Below are 15807 nucleotides of genomic sequence, written 5' to 3' on the forward strand. Positions count from 1 at the left end.
TTTAATTGCTCATTAAATGTTTCCAGGCTGTGATCAGCATTTCCTGGGAGAAGGCTTACAGGACAGTGTGTGGGTACGTCCTCTTCACATAGAGGAGACGAACCTGATGCTGGGAAGTTGCCATATGGGTTCTCTGTGGAACTAGTTTCCCATCTTATCCTTTGCATCTGACAGGGTTGCTTTGGAAGAGAAACCATCACAGTAATGTAAGGAGGAAAAGGAGCATTAAAAATGTCATAAGTACCTCCAGCTATTTGTCTACCCTGAGGTGTGATGGGTACACATACTTTTCTTCAGGAAGACGACTTTTTAAAAATCAGTAAGTTGCCTTTAGACAAGAAGCCTACTCTTTGCCAGTGTCCATTCCCATGTGGAACCCTGTGGGGCAGTGGGCGCTGGGTGTGAGACTGTGTTGCTAAACAGAGCATCTTTGGGCGGGGGTGGGGGGGGCGGGCAGGTTCCATGGAGAGGCAGAGAGGTGGGAAGAAACTAAAGTATCAGGAAAGGCTAAGCAGGGGAAACAATATCTGTGTGTGTGTTTGTGTCAGAGACAGAGAAACAGAGAGATGAAAAGATAATATGTTTTTATTTGATATGTGGAATATAGCTACTTTTCTTGGAAAAATCCTTTTCCATAATGACATAGGAGAAAATCTTGAACAATAAAACATCTAGTTTTATAGGTAAGTGCCTGATCAGATAGAGGATGTCTTGTGTTTTTCTTTTATTTTGTTGTTGCTGCTGCTGGGGGTGGAATATTTGCTTTGTTTTGTTGCTTTTGCTAAAATAAAACACTATGTCTTCCAACTATATTCAACCCTTGCTAGAGACAGAGCTTGCTTTGTTGTCTTTCTAGGCTCTAATTCATGCTTTCTCTGCTGACCAGGTTGTACCTGGTTTTTTGTTTGGGTTTGTTTTGTTTTTTAAGTTTAAGGGTTTTATTATCAAAGTATTGTAAAACAATTTTAGAAACTCTGTATCTACATGGCACAGACCGTAGCCTACTTTTGTTTTTGCTGCACAAAACTGAAGCTTGAAACGCCTGTAACTAAGAAAACAGTTGCCTAACTACTTTGCATTTAACATATAGGATCACTGTGGGCGTAAGGTTACTACTGCAGTTACAGTAACACAAATGTACTGGTTTTAAACAACTTGAGAGCAAATAAAAAGTACATTATCAAGTGCATTTGTCTTATTAAAAGCATATGAAGGTCAATTTAAAATACAATACTTAGGTTAAAACAAATTAATTAAAATCGAAAATTGAAAATCAGGACAAGAGATAACTTTCTTTTACCAATGGACTCAGGATAAGCAGATAGTTTTCACTGATGTAGACATGCAATAAATTATTTCAGGGGAAAAAATCCCCAAACACCTTATGAAAAAGTATGTAACTCTACTTTATAATATGCTGTTTACTCACTGGCAAAGATAGTTTCATTTGAAATCTTGTTTCTGTAACTAAAGCCTACTTAGCCATCTAAAAGTTAGTGCATATGTAACTTTCAAAGTGAAACAAAAGCCACAGAAATTCAGCCACAAGACCTAAAGGATTTTCTATTTCAAATGCTTACTTCCAGATGTAACTATAAGAATGTTAATTTGTCATGTCAACAAATGAGACATTAAGTAGATCATCATATTGGAGGATTTTAATGTAGCTGAATTCAGATACCTTTAGTAAAGAAATAGAGGACGCCATGAAGAGAGTAAGAGAAGCACAGCCCCCAACTTCTGCTGCCATAGAACCAGCTAAGAAAGAAGAAAACAAAGGCACTCAAGAATGAGATCATGCTCAAGGAGAAGGACTCCCTCATCTTGTAGGCACAGGCGGTCAAGAAGCAGATCGAGAAGTAACTCTCATTCTAAGTCAAGGAGTAGGCAACAATTCAAAAGTCCAAGACGGAGAATATATTCCAGAAAGAGGTAGGAGGTCAAGGAGCACATCAAAGGCCAGAGACCAAAAGAAAGAAGAAAAAGAAAAGAACTATTCTGAAATACCATCAAAAAGTTATAGCACAGCCAAGCGGTCCAGAAGTGCAAGCAGAGAGAGATGACCAAGAGGGAGGAGCGACACAAGGCCTCTTAAAAAGCCTAGGTCTCAGAAAAGAAAGCTGCCTCCCTTGCCATCCCCTAGGAGGCATAAAAAGGAGAAAAAGAAAGGTGAAGACATAAAGAAAGAAGCAGAGATGAAAGAGAACAATCAACAAGCAAGAAGAAGGAAAGTAAAGGTAAGGAAAAGGATTGGAAGGAAAATCAGAGAATGATAAAGATGTAAAAGTTATCCGGGATTACAATGAAGAGGAACAGGGGTATGCTGGCAAGAAAGAGAAAAAAGAGAAGAAACCAGCAGAACCAGGTTCCCCTAAAACAAAAGACTGTTCGGTGGAAATGGGAACTAGTGATTCACTGAGAGAATCCAAAGCAGATGGGGGTGATCATCGTGAAGAGGTGGACGCGAGGGACTGAACACTGTGTGCGCGGGAACTCAGGCACATGCCTGCGTCGGTGCCATCCTGGGTGTGGTTTCTTACTGCTGTGTCTGTTCATCCCAAACCTCAGGTGTGTACAACTCTGAGTTGTAAATGCTTATAAAGCTCCTGATATTGATACTGTTTGCATCAAAAAGCTTTTAGCAAACAATACAGGGGTAACCAATTCTTGACATGCTGAAACCTGATTGAGTAACCAAGCAGTTTTACTCTCCTGGTGCTGCTTCATAGCAAATGTGAAAAGCTGCATGCATCTGCAGCAGGCACGGGTTGTTTATGTTGTATGATCTTCTTCATTAAGTCAGTTTGCTTATAGTATTTCTAAAATTTGATTCATTGTCATAATAGAGCCATATGGGGAAAGAATGCAGTAACGGTGTGTTAATTGTGGCACCTGTTTTTGTAATGTGTGGAAGTCTATTAAAACTAATGAATAATAACTTTTTAACATAACATCAGGTTGGAGGAAGAAAAGCATCTCTATACGTATGATATTTGGGATTCGCTTCAAAATAAAACATTAGAGGTGGGAAACAGACATCAGACAAGGGGTATACAAGGGATCCCTTAAAAATATCTGGCATTTTTTTTACATAATATCTGGAATTTACTTCAGAGCAATGGAGGACAGGAGGGAAGTGGGTGGGGGGTTTAGATGAGACAGGGCTGCCAGGAATTGATCATTGTTGGTACATGAAAGTTCACAATATTATTCTGCCTATTTTTATATAGGTTTGTACAGGTCTGTAATAAAAAATAAAAGAAACAGTTGTATACATGTCCCTTAGCCATAACATATGGAAGAAAACACAGTAGATCTCAAAGAAAGCAGGCTGCAGCCTACTAAGATATTTTTCTAAAAGGAAAATATTGACATTTAGTGTGATAATCACTTTATTTGGGGATGCTCACTGTCAGCAGATGTCTCATTGGTAATGAAAGAATTGCTGGACTGAAGAAACTCCTGGTTATGAATTGGATGCAGGCTTAATAGGTCTCTCCCATTGCTGATTATTTTATGGGGCAATATACTATCCTAATGAAACATTCCTCTGATGGAACATTCTAATAGAGGCAGAGAAACTAGACAAATGACTCCACTTCCTAAAACCAACAGCAAAACATCCAGTGCAGACCGCAGTGTAGATTGAAGAGCCAAAATATTGCCTTTCTTTGTCTGTCAGAACCCTCTGGAGATCAGAAGGCACATGAAATCTGCCCTTAACTACTGTATTGGTTCCATTTATAGACTGCAAGCTACATATCCATGGGGTTCCCCAAGGATTCATATTGATTATCGTTTCTTTCTCTTCTGGTTTCCCCAGAAACATAGCCCCCCGTGTTCCATGATGCATATACTTCCCTTGTCACAAACCTAATTAACTCTCAAGAATCAGAGGAAACAATCTCATTAATATATGTCAGGGGAATTCTAGTGAAGGAGGATGGATGGTCTCAGGAACCAGGAAACCAGACCAGAAGTCAATTTGTGTCAGAAATATGTGCTGAAACTTTGAATTCGATTTCTTGGCTGGGCCTCTGAATCATGATCTGCCTAAATGAGCCAGGGTCATTGAACAGGGCTGAGATACCCAATTTGCCACTGGGATAGTCACTCCTTGTATTGGGCAGAGCACTGCATGAGAAAGCAAAATGGTTTCTCCATGGACTCATCTCATCTCGGAGATTTGAAGAAGCTGCAGATAGGTAGGCTAGAGAGGCCCCTGGGAGTAATTCTGTTGAAGAGGAATATACTGACTGCCTGGAAAAGTCACTGTATAACTCTTGCTGTCGTCATGACAGAAATTGACAAGAGAGATCTTCTTGGAAGCCAGACACCAAATGAGAATTGGCACATCATTCATTCCCACCAGCTCTAGGGCATGGTTAATGTGTTCACCAAACAGGGAAAGCTGGAAGATTTGGAATATATGACAGGAGACACCTGCACTGAAGCACAGCAACCCAAGATCTCCATCTCAACTTGAATCCTCTCTAGACAAGAGTGGATGAAATGGTGTTAGAATAAGATCCTTCTGACGCCGTGATAACCAGCCTTCTTGGGAAATGGGCATAGCCTCAGGTTAAATTTAGAACCTGGTTTTGATTTACTTCAAGACTTTCTAAAATATTTTTTTTAAAATCCTGTACACCTTAAAGCCCTCCTATTTTAGCCATTGATCACGCTCTTAGATTGAGTCTTCTTCCTATCCTTTAAGCTGATTAGTCATAACACGTAGCATGTTCCTGTAACCAAGGAACCATTAACGAAGCGAGGAACCATTAGCGAAGTGAGTGACCATTAGTGTCACTTTCACAAACTATTTCAGGCAGATAAATTGAAACAAAAGAAAGTCTGTCCCCTGCAGTGCTCCAAGTATAAGACAGATTCTTAGTGTCATAGACTCATACCACCTTCTTAGTCCCTGACACTAATCTACCAAGACCCACTCTGTGGCAAGATTTAAATGGCTGCATGTGCCATGACAGGGCCCTGGGGAGCTCTGTGTGGGTGCAACACCTTTCCTTGCCAGGGGAGCTTCTCTTCTTAGGGAGCCTGGGGCCTTTTGCCATGCCTCTAATTCTGTGATGAAAGTTCTAAACCTGTGCTGTCCAGTATGGTAGCCGACAGCCACGGGCAGCTATTACATTTTAATTTTAATTAATTAAAAACTCAGCACACCAGTAATGCTAGCTACATTCCAAGTGCAAAGTAACCATATGCGGCTAGTGGTTTCTCTACCGGACAGCACAGATACAGAACATGTTCATTACTGCAGAGAGTTCTTTTGGATAGCTCTACTCTATTCCATAGGTCAGCAAAGTGTGGCTTGTGGGTGGAATTCAGCCAGCTTCCGTGACTGTAGGTCAATTTATGTTGGAAGACAGTCACACCCATTCTTTTGTATATTATCTATGGCTACTTTCACCCTATATGGGCAGGGTTGAATCGTTTGCAACAGAGATGATCTGGCCCATAAAGTACAAAATATTTACTATTTGGGCCTTACAGAAAATGTTACCAACCCTGCTCTATACCCTTCTCCCAGAAAAAATGTACATGGCTACATATAAAATTTTACACATAATTTTAGGGAATATGTGAACTCCCTTAGTTCCATCCATGTAAACCAAGCTCAGGTTACAAGCTTGTTGACTTGTTCCATTTTACTAGAATCTTCAGACCCCAATTTCATACTACTGAAATCCACAAATGATAGATTATTATGATTTCAAAAGATTAAAAAATCTTTAAAAAGTCCTACCACCACAGAGTTCAGGGTTATGCTGTCTGTGCACTTTCATACAACATCACTGACATCCTTTGAGTCTCACTGGCAAGCCCACGATCATTTAAGAGTCAGGCCACTGCCTCTACTTAATATAAACCCCTCTCCTATTTTTAACCGCTGAGAGTCTGGATTCAGTGACTCTTTGGCAGACTCACTACCTAAACCATCTGTTATGTATAGAAAGCTGTCAAAATCCCGAATAGTTCCCATCTTTCCCAACTCTTGAGGTCTTCATCAATAAAACACGTGCGTTTATTAGCCCTCTCCTTCCGCTAGCTGTTCTGCTCATGCTCAGATACGTGCGCATCCTGCTGCCCTGGTCACGCACAGTGAGCTGCCACCTGTGCCCACTCTGTAGTACATCTTTGCAGTTCTTGTGGAACTGCATATTGGTTTGAAGAAAATTTGCACATGTGCATGTGTGCACATGCACACACACAAACACACACCTACACTTACCTAGACGTTCTTGGAGTTTAGCTTAAGTACCTGATTTAATTAGCCAAGAGGGCACACTGTCATCTGAAGCCATGGGGTGGGAGGGGACAGCAGGGGCAGAAGATGACAGTGGATACAGCGTATCTCAAAAGGGCTCCCCTCCAGGGGTATCTAACCCACAGCCCGCAGGCCACGTGTAGCACAGGATGGCTAGGAATGTGGCCCAACACAAAATCATAAATTTACTTAAACCCTTTTCTTTTGCTCATCAATTTTCATTAGTGTTTGTGTATTTAATGTGTGGCCCAAGACAGCTCTTCTTCCAGTGTGGCCCAGAGACGCCACAAAGTTGCACACCCCTGCTAGCCCCAGAGTCCCTAACAGTAACACGTTGGTGTTTCCAGATCCAAACGCTCTAGTCTGCCTCTATCACCTTTTACATTAACAATTTATATCACCATCCAGAAGGGAATATAATCTAACAGTCTTTGTGCTTCTATTTAAGGGACTTTAGACAAATATTAGACCCTCCTGGGTTTTTTTAAAAACAAATTTAGCTTCCACAAGACATAAATATCTTCAGTTATTCAATCCGTCTTGCTTTTTTCTTTTTTTTTTTAATTAATCAAGTGCCTGCTGTTTCCAGGAAGTTCTAGATATTGGAGCTATGCCAGTAGGGGGTGGGAATAAAGGTGTGGCCTTGGTACTGCTTCCATTCCATCCCATCCAGGAGGATATTGAAATAAATTAGTAAAGAAAAAATAAACATGTAATATGCCTGAGATAGTGTTAAGTGCTATGGAAAAAAACTAAGTAGGTTAAGGGATAAAGGGTGGTGAGGATACATTTCATATGTGGGGTCACAGAGGGCTCCTCAGATGACGTTAACAGCAGAGACCAACATGAAGTTTGGGAGGAGCCTTTAAGGCAGAGACAAGTTCAAAGACCCTGAGGCAGAAGCCTCTTGGTATGTGGCTAGAGCAGAGAAAGGGAGGGGGAAGAGGAAGAAAAGAAGTCAGAGGAAAAGTTGATGGCCGTTGAAACTTTGACTTTTGCTCTAGTTGGGCTTAGACGTCCTAGAGGGTTTTGAGCAGAGAAATAACATGTTATCATGTTTAATATTAACTCTCTTTGAGTAATATTTCCCCCTTATATCTAAACCTTTTAGGAAATATCATTATCTCTTAATCTGCCCAGACTCTGTTTTAATTGTCCCTTTATCTGGGTCACCAAGGTACTGAGTTAGGTCTGAGGACCTCAAGCCCAAATTCATTTCCCCTCGGCCCACCACCCTCATCTCCTCTCGGTCCACCTTTCACTCTAGCTGTTGTTGCAGGGATCAGCCGCATGGAGAAGCACCCAGACAGCACCTGCCTCAGCCAACTCCACATCTTTCTCATTCTGCCCCCGACTTTCCTGCCACTGCCATGCGAGATGGCTGTGAGGACCACCCGGCCCTTCTGTTGTATGCACACTCCTGACATGTGAGCAGGTTAACATCCAAGAGGCAGGCACCCTTTCACAATGAGGGACAGAGTTAGTGCACAAGTCTCCTTCTGTCCCTTCAAAGGACAGTGAGGTACATTCCACGCAGCTTCTCCAAGGATCCCCAGCTGCATGGAACCCCAGCTGCCCTTAGTGCCATTCAACTCAATAACACAATCTTGGATGTTCTTCCTCTCCTTCACTTCTCCCTCTTTTCAGTCCCCTACACCTGTTCCCTGAGATCACTCTGCACAAGAAACTACCTACACTTAAGTCATGTCTCAGATTGCTTTTTTGGGAAACTAGGGTTAGAACAGCCCTTCTCCTTTCACCTTTCTTATTCTGTTCCTGCCTCTTCATTTAAAAAAAAAAAAAAGTTCAAGTAATCTTAGAATCAGAAATACCTTTAGAGAAAAGTCATTTAAACACCTTTAAACACAGATAAGACAACAGAGGTCCAAAGAAATGAATATATCTCTGCTATAACTTGTATTTCTTGTGGAAGAGATAAGAGCAAGTAGAAAATCAAAAACATACAGGGGACAACAGACCTTGGCAGATAGTTCCAAAGTCAAGAACAAGACTACTTTTAAGAGAAAGAGAAGAGAACTAACCTTTGCCATGGCATAAAAGGGATCAGTGCCTAGGGGTTCAAATGGAGACATAACTGTACAATTTACAGTTATGTAGTAAATAGGTAATGTGTTTAAGGATATTCAAAGGTGTGGGTCAATTGTACCGTTTTAGAGAGTTTAGTTTCTTCGTAAGTCAGTCCTTGTATTTCCAATGAGCATGTATCCTAACAAGATCCCGTGCTGCTGCTCTGGGAGAGTCCCAGGGCATTCTGAGATAGCTCCCGGCAGGCTGGGGATCAGGAGATTGAACTTCTAATGATTTGGCCATTAATTAACTCTGTGAACTTAAGCTCAAGTCATTCTCTTTCTCTGGGTTGTGACGCAGTTCCTTTATGAAATGTCTTAGTGAATCATAGAACATTAACTTACGCAGTGGCTTTGGAGCTCACCCTCATTTTGCAGGTCCAAAGAAAAGAAGTGGTTTCTGAAAGTCATTGAGTTAGAATCAGATATGGTGGTGTAACCCTGATCTTCCTGGTCTGCAGTCTATGGATGAGTTTTTAAATTCTTCCCAACCCTGAAATCAGGTAATCCCACGATGGAACTAAAAGACAGTATTTCTGCCCTGAAGAATTCTACAATCAAATTGAGGAGACACTTGACACGTATAAGTAGTTATTATTAGACAACAAGTGAGATCCAATAAGCAGAATAGCTTTCACTTTTTTGGCCCTTCTGAGAAGCAGGCTGTCAGGAAAATCAGTGAGATTTGAGCCCAGCTTTGAAAAAAATGGGTGTGTGGAAAAGATCAGTATGGATGTAGGAAAGTAGCCAGAGCAAAGTCCTGGACCTGCGGTCAGCTGGGAGGACATTCACTGGTCTGTCGAGCAGCCATTATGGTCCTGAGAGAGAAGGGATTCTTAGTGTCTCTCCTTCCTGGGGCTACTCAAAGCTATATAGAGTAAGGGACTCTGATTTATTATTTCAGCCTGTAACAGAGGAAAATAGAATGTGGGAACTACAACCAAATTCTTTTATGTTACTTAAATAGAGTTAAATCTGCTAATTTCTGATTTGTCCTCAAGCAGTTTTATTTTTAAATGATATTTTAACTATATATATTTATAAACATATAAATATATGTATATATTTTGTATTATATATTGATATATTAATATATTAAATAATATAGTATAGTATATAATACTATAATATATTAATATAATAAATATGTTAACATAGAAATATATTTATATATTTTATATAATATATTTATAATAAATATGTATTTCTATATAAATATATTTATATTTAAAATTTAAATATAACTGATACACAGTGTCCCTGGCACTAGGGCTGGTTATAAAATTCACCTCATGGCACACATAAACTAATTATTAAAATTCTGTGGCACATCAAAAAATACATTTTTTGCCAATCTCACAAAAAGGTGTAATTTTGATTGATTTTAAAAAAAAATAATAATAATTACCTACCCTTTTTGCTCCAAAGTGACTTTTAAAAAAAATCAAGTGTCTATGCTTGTATATAAAGATTTCTGGTACCAAGAATTAACCAATCAGATGCAACCCTATTATGCAATGTGACCAATAAGATACAACTCTTTTATATGATCTATTTATTTATAGTTTAACACAGGGCATTCACACTGGATGGCAGTGGTTGGGGTGGCTGTTGCCATTTTTTAAGTGGCAATCTAAGGGAAAAAGGGGTCAATGCCCCTGGCTAAGTACTCAGGTGTTGCATGTTTTAAAAATCCTTGTGGCACACCAGTGTGCCTGCCACAGCACACTGGGTGAAAATCACTGAATTAGTAGAATAATGAAGAGCAATTGACAGTTTTTGTTAGTAATTCTTTGAATCAGATTGTTAAAATAAGTACAGTTGTTTAGAAACAGAAATAGATGTGACTCACCTCGCTTGAAAAATTTCCTGTTTAAAGTGGGATCGGTGGAAAGGTTAGGGGGCCGTTCGAAGTTTCACATTTGGCATTGAAAATAAGAGAAATATAATTATCGCAGGACATAGCATTATATGCACTTTAAAAACAATAAGCAAGTAAGGAAATACAAAAACCACATACAAAATAGAAATCATAAAACAGGATGAGAGACAGAAAACCCAACAACATTTATGTCAATAAACGCCAAAAGATTTAAGTCCACTCCTAGATGACAAAGGCTCACCTAAAACAAAATATAGCTGTGTGTTCTATCACCTAAAACACAATGACACAAAAGATTTACAAGTACAAGAATAGTGAAAAATGAGCAAAAAATAAAGCAGAAATGTATTTTTAAGTCACAAACGCAAAGAAAAGAGGCAAAATAATGGAGGAGTGACAATATAAATACTAGTTAGAATAAAACTCAAGGGAAAAATGTTTTGGCTAAAGAGGATTGATTATGTTATAAAAAGTGCGATCCACAACCAATGTATAATGTACTATGGCATAGCACAGAAAGAGAGCAAAAGTTACCTGAAGACAAAAGCTGAAAAGAAACACAACTGTAGAAAAATTAGGATACCATGTTTAGTCTTCAGTGAATCATCAAGTCACAACTAAACAGGTTCAAAATATGCCTAATAAGGTTAATTTAATAGCTTATATATGAAACTTTGTGCCCTACAGATGATATAATCTTCTTTTCAAATATCTAGGGATCATTCATAAAAAATTATTCTGTACTGGACCAAAAGTTTTAAAACCTCAATAAATTAAAGAAGGTGAATTTTTAGTGTAACAAAAGCGAGGGTAAGAAATAAAAAATAAAAAATAAAAAATGTAAACTAAAATCTCACAGCTATTAAAACAAAATCCTAAAATATTAGGTATTAGAGAAAATGAAAAGTATGAATACAAGTTGCATAGAAAATATAGCAGTGCAAAAGTACATGTCAGCTAGTGGCTGAAAGGCGATTAAAGTATATTATTTTAGAGAAATGGTCAAGGCATATGTAAAGGTTGCAGAAGGCAGATTTGTAATGAAGTCTGAATGCAAAAGCAAAAAGAAATAAAAATAAAAAACCTTACAATTTAAAGCTTACTTCAGACAGCAAATCCATAGCCTTCAAAGTTTTTATAATTTAGTGAGAAAGAATGAAGATAAATTACCTATGAACTCAGCTCAAAAAAAATCAACAGAGCAAAATATACCTAAAGCAGAAAGAAGAAAAATGTGTAAAAGAGAGCATAAAGAGGAAAATAAAAGGGGAGTATAATTGGATATTCAAAAAACAATCACATATGAATATATTTAGGGGTTGATTATTGAAAATAATAAAATAAGTGTGCCTTTGACAAGTCTATTACAAAGGGGAAAGTAAAGAAAAATTGGCATGAAAAAAGTATGTAATAGATGAGGAAATTTTTAAATAAAGGTATACTTTGTGCTATATGTTTGGTGTGAAAATTCAACAAACTTCACAATTTTTCAGAAAACTATAAATAACCAAAATAGTATGGAAAACCAGATAGAACTACAAGCCTGGAAAGTATTTTTAAGATGTCAGATTATTATTTTTTTGGTTGTTAAATGATCTTTAATTGAAATAATTTCCTTTGTCATTCTTAACCAGCCGGGCATTCCACTGCACCACCGTTGACGTCATCGATGATGTCAGGCGGGTGGCAGCCACCAACATTGCAGCCCACAGACTGGGCAGTCCCCAGGATCTCTTTAATCGTTCCAAAGACTTCTCTAGCTAAAGATCGATGCTGCATCTGTCAGGCAGCATTGACAATCTCATCAAAACTGATATTTCCACTATGCTTAATGTTTCTTGCTTCTTTCTGTCTCATGGTGGTTCTTTGAGGGCTTTGATGATCAGGGCCGAGGCAGAAGGCACTACCTCAATCTGGGCCTGTCTGTTCTGAACGGTCAGTTTCACTGTAATCCTTAGACCCTTCCAGTCATCGGTTGCTTTGGCAATGTCATCACCAACCTTTTTGGGAGACAGGCTCAGGGGGCCAATCTTGGGGGCCAGGACAGATGTGGCACCAACCTCCCCACCAGTGTGCCGGAGGGGTACAACTCTGATCTCCTTTGGGTCAAACCTTGATGGCACGACGGAGGTGGCTGGTGTTGGATTAACCCGCATTCGGGACGACAAAAGAAAGTTGCCCCTTCACCTCCTCCGAGCCAAAAGTTAAGCTGTCAGATTTTTAAATTGTCGAAGAATTATCTGCAAAAAAAAGGGTTTTTACTGTTTTATAAATAGGCTAAAAAAGAGTTTACTGAACAAATATTTCACATGCTATGTAAAGTGACCCAGATCACAAAACACTTAAAGCATCTCAATTTATATTACACAGCTTATGTAACCCAGTTACCAAAACCTAACCTGATGCCTTAAATCACACACATCCCAAACTTACAGACTAATCTTAATCATAAATGGAGATATAGCAATCTGAAACAAAATTTTCTCAGGATTATACGAGGGTTATTCAAAGAATGTACATTGCTATTAGTATCTGTTAATATAAACCATAGGATCTAAGGAGAGTAGTTGGATGCCCATTTCAGTAGATTACAGAAAAAAGTATTTGAGAGTATTTAACATGAACTCTTGAAAAAAAAAAACTCTTAATAGATATAGAATGATAAGGCAGAGACAAATGTATTTAAAAAGTAAATAAATTAATTAAAAAAAAATAGAATGATATTTCCTTAACCTAACACCAATAGCTGTTATTATGTATAGTCATTTTTGTTAAAACCAGAATCAAAACAAGGCTGCATGTCACAGTCATTGTTACATAGATCACCTTATTCTGGATGTCCACATCAATGCAATAAAAAGTAAAATAAAAGAGTAACACAGATTATTTGTAGGAATATTGTTTTCCTGAAAAATCTTAAGCTATTAGAACAAAGAAGATACATTAGTATATAGTAACAAAGCCAACATTCACAAAATTAATAGGTTAATGATTCTATTTATGTGCAGTTCAAGAATAGACAAAACTCGATGATAGAAATCAGAACAGTGGTTGCCCTGAGAGGGAGTATTGCCTGAAAAGAAGTAGAGAGTTTCTGGGGGTACGGAAATGTTTTGTATCTTGATTGGAGTACCAATTAATGGATATGTACTGTGTATTTAAGGCATGTGAATTTTATTGTACATAAATGGAAATCATACAGTATGTAGCCTTTTAGACTGGCTTCTTTTACTTAGCAATATGCTTTTAAGGCCCTTCCATGTCTTTTGTGGCTTGAAAACTCCTTTATTTTAATCATTGAGTATAATATTCTAGTATGGAGGTATCATAGCCTCTGTATTCATTCAGCTATTTGTATACATCTTGGTAGGTTCCAGTTTGGGACAATTATGAATAAATATGCCTTAAGCACGTATGTGCACATTTTTATGTGGACATACGTTTTCAACTCATATGGAGAAATACCTGGGAGCACAGTTGTGAGATTGTATGGTAATAGTATGTTTAACTTTTTAAGAAACCACCAAATTGTCTTCCAAAGTACCATTTGGCATTCCCTCCAGCAATAAATGAAAGTTACTGTTTCTTCACATGCTCATCAGCATTTGGTGTTGTCAGTTTTTTGGACTTCAGCCATTCTAATAGGTGTGTGGTGGTATTCATTGTTGTTCTAATTTGCATTTCCCTAATGACATATTATGGACATCTTTTCATAGGCTTATTTGCCATCTGTATATCTTCATTGATCAGGTTTCTGTTCAGATGTTTCACCCATTTTTAATTGGTATTATTATTATTATTATTATTATTGAGTTTTGAGAGTTATTTGTATATGTTAGATACAAATCCTTTATAAGAAATCCCCACCTTTGGAAAACAGATAAAACCTCTCAAAACAATGGACCCAATGCTCTCTTTTTCTCTCTTGAGCACATCCCCACCTTTCCCTACCCCCTTCTTTCCCCAGAGCACGCCCTGTCTTTAGAGGGCACCTGTGCATTTCCCCTGTCCTTCCTTCATGCGCATTTTCTCTGCCTTTCTCTCTCCTAAGCTCCAAGAGCCCTTCTTTTGCCTCCGTAATTTGTTTCCTGAGCCCACACAGCCCAGGTGGCTCACTTTTTCCATAGCTCACCACTTCTACCTCTGTGGCTTTCTAAATAAAACTTTTGTTTGTATTTGGGGGAAAAAAGATATATGTAAATATTTTCTAGGAAGTCTGTAGCTTTCTGTTCTCTTAACAGTGTCTTTCTCAAAGTAGAAGTTTTTTAATTTCAGTGAAATCCAAATTATTTTTTTTTCTTTCATGGATTGTATCCTTTGCATTATGTCTAAAAACTGACCATATTGTAAAGTACAGTATAGGAAATGGAGTAGCCAAAGAACTTATATGCATGACCCATAGACATGAACAATGGTGGGGGGATGCTGGGTGGAGGGGGACAAAGGGAGGAAAATCAGGACAACTGTAATTGCATAAACAATAAAATGTAATTTAAAAATAAAAAATAAAAATAACTCATCATAAAACTCAAGTTTACTTAGATTTTCTCCTATATTAACTGTTAGAAGTCTTACAGTTTTGTGTTTTACATCTAGGTCTATGGCCCATTTTGAGTTAGTATTTCTCAAAAATCTGTAAGATCTGTATCTAGATTCATTTTTTTTTGCATGTGAACCTCCAGTTGGTCCAGCACCATTTGCTGAAGAAAAATGCAGTCCTTTCTCCACTAAATTGCCTTTGCTCTTTTGTCAAAGATCAATTGACTATTTGTGTGGGTCAATTTCTGGAATCCATTTTGTCCCATTGATCAGTTTGTCTATTCTTTCTCCAATACAATACTGTCTCAATTACTATAACTTTATAGTAAGTCTTTAAGTCAGGCAATGGCAGTCTTTTGACTTCTTCAGTATTGTGTTGACTATTGTCTTTTGTCTTTCCATATAAACCTTAGAATCAGTTTGTCAATATCCAGAAAATAACTTGCTCTGGGATTTTTATTGGGATTATGTTAAATCTATGGATGGAATTAGGAAGAACTAACATAACTATCTTGAGTCTTTTTATCAATGAATGTGGACTGTCTCTCCATTTATTTTGATCTTCTTGTGTTTCTTTCATCAGATTTTGTGGTTTTCCTTATGTGTAGCTTATGTACATATTTTGTTAGACCTAAATATTTCTTTGGGGAGGGGATTCTAATATAAATGGTGTTGTATTCTTAATTCCAAATTTCAGTTGTTTATTGCTGGTATGTAGGAAAAACAATTGACTTTTATACTGTATTAACCTTGCTTATTGGTTCCAGGATTTTTGTTGTTGTCATTTTTTTGTGGAGGTTTTTTGTTTGTTTGTTTTGTAGATTCTTTGGGATTTCCTGCATTGACAGTCATGTTATGTGCAAAGAGATAGTTTTCTTTCTCCCCAATCTGTATACCATTTGTGTATTTTCTTATCTTATTGCATTAGTCAGGCCTTCCAGGACAATGTTGAATAGCAGCGTTAAGAGGGAACATCCTTTCCCAGTGCACAATCTATATGTAAATTATACCTC

General features: G+C 38.0%; 1 protein-coding gene and 1 pseudogene across 2 annotated transcripts in view; both read left to right on the forward strand.

Moving 5' to 3' along the window:
* Positions 1 to 2523, forward strand: part of LOC129088446 (serine/arginine-rich splicing factor 11-like) — an 85826-nt pseudogene extending 83303 nt beyond the window's left edge.
* TMEM108 (transmembrane protein 108) overlaps positions 1 to 15807 on the forward strand; it is a 281913-nt gene that overhangs the window by 229444 nt on the left and 36662 nt on the right. The window lies entirely within an intron of this gene.

Source organism: Pteronotus mesoamericanus, unplaced genomic scaffold (genome assembly GCF_021234165.1).
Source record: "Pteronotus mesoamericanus isolate MK-2021 breed Mesoamerican mustached bat unplaced genomic scaffold, CSHL_Meso_final scaffold_54, whole genome shotgun sequence".
Lineage (NCBI taxonomy): Eukaryota > Metazoa > Chordata > Mammalia > Chiroptera > Mormoopidae > Pteronotus > Pteronotus mesoamericanus.